This window comes from Grus americana, chromosome 12 (assembly GCF_028858705.1).
Source record: "Grus americana isolate bGruAme1 chromosome 12, bGruAme1.mat, whole genome shotgun sequence".
Lineage (NCBI taxonomy): Eukaryota > Metazoa > Chordata > Aves > Gruiformes > Gruidae > Grus > Grus americana.
In genome coordinates, this window is record NC_072863.1 from 7,119,557 (window position 1) to 7,127,057 (window position 7,501).

At 40.0% G+C, this 7,501-nt stretch overlaps 1 long non-coding RNA gene across 1 annotated transcript; it reads left to right on the forward strand.

The window, feature by feature from the left end:
* Nucleotides 1–1,832: 1,832 nt before the first annotated feature.
* LOC129211789 (uncharacterized) lies at nucleotides 1,833–5,610 on the forward strand. Its single transcript, XR_008578980.1, has 2 exons — nucleotides 1,833–1,961; nucleotides 4,212–5,610. It is a non-coding gene; the product is annotated as an uncharacterized LOC129211789 (long non-coding RNA).
* The last annotated feature ends 1,891 nt before the right edge of the window (nucleotides 5,611–7,501 follow it).

Consider the following 7,501-nt stretch of genomic DNA (forward strand, 5'->3'; position numbering starts at 1 on the left):
GCTAGAATTAGATGTGCTTGCACACCCTTAATTTGGCCTTTTTGATTGTATACACACGGACGTATGCTTTTTTTTTTTTTTTTCCCCAGCCACGCACCATACAAAATGGTGCAGTGTAGGCAGAAAATTGGCTGGGAGAATGATGTAATCTCTGAGAGAGCTGCTTTGCAGAAGCCTGTTTCTTTCCTGCCCACAACCCAGTTTGGTATTTTGGATGTACCCAAGGAAGTTATCTTAGCATGTTTCCCAGCAGGTGGGTGCTGCCAATCTGAGTCTGTGCGAGAACGTGTCTAAGTGTGCATTTAAAGCGTGCTTATTAATAGAGGGGAGGTGGGGGGCGGGGGGAGCTGTATCCAAGGTTGCATCCTCAGCATTTAAAAATGTTTCAGTTCAGCCTGTGCTGCCATTTACTGCATTATGTGATGCATGTGGATTTTCCAAACAAAAGCTGTTTATGAGGAGAGTATATTTTAAGATCCTTTTCATGACTGTACAGACCCCTCTCCAAGCAGATGGCCTGACAGTTGCAAGAAAACTATTCATAAGCCAAAAGTAGTATTTAAAATTCTTTTAGAAAGACAGTTTGTTCTCCGTATACATGTACATTTTAAGCAGGTACTAATTCTGTTCGCAGCAGCACCTTCCCTGCTTTCCAGCGCATTCCAGATCTGCCAGCACAAACTGAAGACGCGCAGGCTGCGGGGAGCGCAGCCTCCAGCAGCACAGCACAGGACTGCCATGTCGCATCAGCGCCCTGATCCGCTCTCTCCGAGGCTACTTTCAGCACTGGTTGATGCAGAAGGGACCATTAAAATTCAGATGCTACTCACTGCTAACTTGGAGTAATACTGGAGGTACAACAGTTTCTCTTTTATACTCAAAATAGGCTATATCCACAGTGAAAATGTTTACTTAGCGTTTACAAGTGCATAGAAACAAGCAGGATTAGCAAAGAACCTTCCAAGGACATGAATATATTTAATTCCATTTTCATTCACAGCCTTGACTGTTACCCAGCTGTAGTTGAAGTTCATTGGGGAAAATAACCAGCTGAGAACAAAATAACTAAACCTGAGCCACTTGACCATTACTAAGTTTATGTATTCTGGGAGAAATCTATTGGCAATGACTTCATACAGCTGCATTTACTGACCCTTTTAATTGCCTTCTACAGAACCTCCTGCTTGAAGGAAGCGAGCACTCCCATATCATGCATTTGATAAATAAATAATGCCGTCCCTCTGGAGACAAAAATTCCATCTCTAACCAATCTAAGCACGAGGACAGGGACTAACCATCCCTACAGTTTGGGGAGATTGATTGTTTTTCCTTTTCCTTCACCTAGGTAGCTCAGGCTTACTATTTGTAGTGTCTAACACATTTAGAAATATTTCTGAAAAATTTCCCTAATATCCTGCAGCAATGAGTTGCAGGGTTGATTATACTCTGCACAAATGTTTTCAGAATTTTTCCTTCACCTTTCCATGCATATTTGTTCTAGAGAGAAAACAGAATAAATAGCCCCTTCTCCCTGCTTCTGTTATATCATCTTTTACTCCTGTGTTTTGCAAACTAAACAATGCTAGTCTTTTTAATCACCTTTTAGATGGAAGCCTCTTTCCTCATGTGTTTAATCATTTTTGCTGCACTTTTTTACTGCAGAAGTACATATGTCTGAGCATAAACACCCCTGGAGCAATCAAAAGTCTACTAAGAATAGGTTTTAAGGCTTAGCAGAGGTTTGCTCTTTGCTCCCAAACCAATCCCTGTTCATCTCATTCTAAATTCACTTTAAGAAACAAGGTCCCCCGGTGCAGGTGCTGAGATGTGTGTGCAGATGTGCAAGTTTAAAAGTGAGGAACAGGACAGAGAGAGCGGAAGGACTTCATCTCGCATTCAGCGCTGTGGTCACCAGGCCAGTCCTGACGTGCTGCAGAAATGAAGCCAGAGACTGGTGCGGGGTAAGAAATTGTTTCTTCTGTATGAGGATGAGCTTTCTTAAGCCCATATCTTTCAGACATGACAATTTGTAGACGATGCTCTGTTTCATCTTCCTGAGGCTCACCTTTACTCCAGTCTGCCTTTGTCCTTCACTCACTCTTTGCAGCACTGCAATCTGTCTTTGAACAGTGATAGTAAGTTCAGATCTGGTGCTACAGCTCTGCTCAGCCCAAAAGGCAACATGAAGGAGAAATGAGAAGCTGGTGAAAAGCCTCAGGGAGAAACATGCTCTCCAGGTGGGATCAGCATCCTCATGGAAGTGCAGTCAAAGCAGTTGTTACTTGTCTTTTGGCAGCCTTTTTTTTTCAGTCCTACAAATTTTCTCTCATTGCTTTCTGGATAAAGAATGCTGTGTGTATTATAAAGGCCAGAACCTTTGCTGGAGGAAACCAGCACGCACTCCATCAAGGGGAATGGTCTAGGTGTACGTAGATTAGCTGAAGACCAGGCCCAGAAATGTTTTTGGTAGGATTCCCCTAATCTAATTTTAGCCTTCTGAAGCTTTAGTCCAAGCTTGTTGCTTAATCTTCTCCTGCAGTCAGCAGAGAGAGGAGTCGATTCATCCCATCATAAAACAGGGATCTGAGACAGGAGGGATGGCTTCCTGCCCTGAAAGTACCTCCCCTTGCTTTGGCACAATATCGTTCAGGTGGTGAGCTAAGTGCTTCCCTTTACAGGCTGTAGAGCTACATAACTAAAAAGATGCCAAAGTACTTGCTCATAGATCCTACTCCTTGGGCCAGCTAAGTCGCTGTTATTGATCTCGGTATGAACACTGGAGAGCTCTGGGGTACAGGAGGCTCTTGCAGACGCAGGCTGCCTTCCAGCAGTGGCTGGAAAGAGTGATCATGAGTAATGCTGTTACAGACCCATAGCCAATCATGCCACACCAACAAGCAGTCAGATTTGTATTTCCAATGGTCATACATGATTACTAAATAAACTTCACAATATTCAAATTGGTGTTTGGGGGAGATGAGGGGAAGGTTGGTTTTTTCCCTCATCTAGTAATAGCTTCTCTCTCTAAACCTCTTTTAAAAAAAAAAAAAGTTAAGGCACTGAACCTTCCTTTCAGTGTTAAAATCAAATCAAATATATCTTGTCCTTGGAAAGTTCTTTGTTAATCCTGTTTGTATTTTTTAAATGCTATGCAAACATGTTCATTGTGGATTAATGTGCTGTTTCAAAGCAGTTGAGATTTTAAGATTGTCATTAATTCAGAGGAAGAGACTTCTGTTACTATTCCAGTTCTTTTGGAAACTAATTTCATTCAATGCCCTTTTTGAGGCTTTGCACTAGAGTGCTAAACGAATACTATCAAAGGCCACATTAAAGAGGATTGTATATAGTTGACCAGGGTTCATACCAGGGACTAGTTTTAGATAGTGTCTTACATTGAAAATATGATTCTTCAATTACACCTCCTATTGCAAAAATGAAATTACCTTGAATGCTTGTTCTAGTAGGCTTATTTCTGAGAATACAATAGTAAATGGTCAAATTCTTCCTCACAGCACAACATACCTGATTAAAAAATGAAAGAGAAAGAGAGAAATGTGAAAAGCAAAGTCAGTTGTAAGAGCCCTGAGATCAGTAAAAGGACAGTTTATACAAAGACTCTCCGTTTGAGTAGTCCCAATAATTCCAGGACTGTCTGAATGCTTCAAGTAGGAGTGTCTAAAGTGCCTAATGTTCTTCCAGATGATTCAGGACACTGCAAAGAGGGGTCAGAGGGCCAAAGCGAATATGCAGAAGCTCTTAAACACATTCATGCTATTCACAGATAGTAATCAAAGTGATTTGCGAATACATCTTCTTAGGAAAACTTAACATCTTTGAGATCACAATCATAAAAAATAATTGATACAATTAGGGGACTGAAGCTACGTTTGGTGTGACTGCAGCAATTCACATTTATTACATTTCTAAGTGTTTTCCTGTCTGCTTTCCCAAGTCTGATTTATTTGGAGAATAATAGTGATTTGCAGTCCTTCCCTGTTCTTTTTTTTATCTTATGATATGTGCAGATGTTTTAGGTGTGGCTTCACTGTGCAGAGGGTCCAACCCTGTGAGGACAGACAGCTCTGGCTGGCAATGCTGGCACGTTGGTCTTGGTTTATTGAATTGAGTGCCTACTGCTACTGAATATACACACAACCTCAAGGCTACCTACTGTGGTGTTTCTAAACAATCTGCTTTTCTAATTCCAGGATTACAGTGCTTAAAGGCACATAAGGATGATGAACAAGTGGAAAGAATCTTATGTCCTTACATCCACAGGGAGTTTTGTGCCTCTGTCCTGTTGGCATTAGTCATGTAAGCCTCTCATTCATCTACCTTGGGAAGACTGATTTGCTCAGCCTTTGGTGTTGTCATCTGTTTTTGATGTGCTGGCTGAACTAACTCAACGATTGCTTCTGTGTATGAGAATTAATTATAAATTTTGACTATATAAAGCAATCTTGTGGACTCATGCTTCATTAGTAGTCTGATCAGTTAGCCACTGCAATGCTAACTGACTTAATTTGCACTGCAGATACTATAGCTAGAAGGCAGTGGACATTTGTGTAGAAGATGGGAAGCGGAGTTTCACCAACTCTTTGCATTAAATTCTTAGCATCCTCCTCTTACCCAGATAGCATATGATGAGAGGACAGAGCACAAGACTAAGCGTTATGCTCCCTGTTGAAAACATGTCTTATGACAAAGAATCTGTTGGTTTACCTCACCAGAGAAAGCAAGCTACTCAGGCTGCAGCGGTCTAGCTTGCTGGACATGGACGTGCACCTTGAGGCTCTCGTGCTCTCACTTTCTTCAGAGCCATAGTAAAATGTTCAAAAAGCTATGATTGAAAAGCGTAATACAAGAGTGAAGTGGTTATTTTCTTCTTTTAACCACTCTCTTCCTTATCTTATTTGTAAAATAATTAAAAATGATTCTCAGGAATATACAAAGCATTTTGAGACCCTGACCCACCACCTGCAGAAATCTTATTGTTTGCTAGAAAGGAATCATTTTTGTTTTCCAAAAAAGCCCTAAGAGGACAAAGAAACATTTCTATATTGTATGCATTAGAGAGAAGGAATAGACAGGCTGTAATCTTGGTCAGTCTGACTTCTACAATTATGGAAAATTACAAAAATTGATGTTAGTTGCAATTTATCTTATTGCACAAACTTGTACAGGATGAATCTTCTCTTTTGAAATACATATTTCACTAAAACTAGCACATATATGAAGTGATTTCTTTTTCTTTCTTTTCCCCATCAGATTGATAATAGACTGTGTAGGAAAGTGCTGAAAAACGCAAAAAGAAAAAGTTGGAGGGATTCGAATTGTCATGGCAATATCCTAGATTTTTCAGGAAGTTTGGTTCTGTTTAGCTAGTCACTTTAATTTTCCTTCGCTAACTTGTCTCCATTCTCTGCCATAATGATAATTCTTTATATGACTGTCAGCCCTTTGCATTGTGACAGCTTAAATTAATGTTTTGATATTTCTCTCTTTGTAAGAATACAACAAAGAAGACAACTGCCAAGGATAGGACAGAAACTGTATGAATGTAAAACAGACATTGTGCACCAATAAAGCCAGGAGGAATAATTTTCATTTTATTGCCTTGTTAATAAGCTTTTGCAACAACTAATCCTGAAGACTTTGGGTTCTATAGGCTAGTGTGGCTCTTCTGCTTCATCTGGATTGCAGTAAACTTCTTACTGGGGACCTTGGACGCTTCTGGGAATACTACAGCCCATTTAGGTCAGGGAGGTTTAATACCTAAGGCAGGCTGATCCAGCCTCTGCTACTACACTAACCCTACATGTAAGCTTTGGTGGATTAGCTTGTTTTACAGTCATAATCATAATAGCACTCATTCGCAGCCGAAACTCTTTTGCAAACTAATGTATGTTCATCTCATTTTTACATACCACCTCTCCAAAAGTTAAGAGGATCAATAATAAGAATTCCAAAAGGAAGATGCAGGAAGGATTTGATTTGGCACTTACAAAAGAAATGGTGGAAAGAAATTGTCTTAGGATTTTGTTAAGGTTTAAATCAGTCCTTATCTAAGATTCAGGGCCTTTAGCAGCGTCATTCCTGTTCTTAACGTATGCTTCAAAAATCCCAACCACATCTGGCATTGCCTTAAATGAAGCTTGACTTCAATGAGGATGGTGTTTTTCAATGTTCTTTAAAAAATCCTTTTAAAAAGATCTGAGATATTCAGATGCAGTTTAATGTTTCAGTATAGCTGAGGATTTCATTACTACCTTCTCTCATTTTTATAATTTTCTGTCTGTTTTTCCTCTCACACATTCCTTGAGGACCTGGCCTCACCTGAGAGATGAGGAATTTAAATGAAAGTAGAACAAAAAAAATCAATTAATCCATTCTTTGTGGCAGAAGCCACCAGATGATGCTGTTACTCTTAGAGCTTCTTAGAATGTGAGCAAGATTTCAGTTTTTGAAGGAATGCTGCATTGTTATTAGTTTAGTTTTGCAGTAATCCTCTGAGAGAAGCTAGCAGCAGAGTGTGTTTTCTGCTTTATTCTCTATATTAGGATGCAGTTCTTGGGACAAATTACTTTCCTTGGAGATAAATTTCAGTGCCCAGATGGAAAGTACTTCTGGACATAGTAGAAACTTTTGTGATGACTGCAGATACCACTGTCATGGGGCGGGGGGGAGGAGAGGGGAAAAAAAAAAGGCATAAGGAAAACATGTTTCACTTGGAAGAAAGTCCACATAACTTTCTGTTCCATCGCTGGTCGGTACCAAACCCCCAAATTCTGTCACTGTACAGAACAGAGTGATCGTTGTCACAGATGGAAGACGCTGAAGAAGTGAAGGACACTCTTACTGCTGTGGATGTGCCGGGCAATATAAAGCAAGCCATAAGGAGAACACGGTTTGGATCTCAAACCATCCTTTTGACTTGTACCTCTCCCTCTTCAACAGATTGTTGGTCCCAGAGAGCTTCAAAGAATAGATCAAAAGTGTGGGAAATACTATTTATCTTAATGACCACAAATGCTGAAAGCTAGGGATGAAAAATTTAACATCAGATTTGTCAAATATTTCACTGCTGATGGGATCATTTTAGCAGAAATGACCAATGACAGTGCTTATCCATCAAACTGAAGGTTTAATATAAAAAATAAATAACATGGGAGATAGGGCATTTAGTGGATTATTCATTTATGCATTTTAATTAAAAACCTTGATTGTTTAAATGCAAATGAAGCAAACACAGAAATGCCAGTGCATTGCATCGGCATGCTTAAAATCACAGCAGCAGCAGAGATTCGGTTCAGACAGGTATAATGATGATATAGGATCCTGAGTGAAACATATGAGAAAGTTTTACTGTATCTGCAGAAGATATTGCCATCGGCTGTTCCTTACTCTGCTTCTGCCAGCAGAAACAACCCCCACAGCAATCATCCGAAGAAAATGAGAGCTCATGCCTCAGCCAAGCTGTTACTGGACAGTGAGCTTT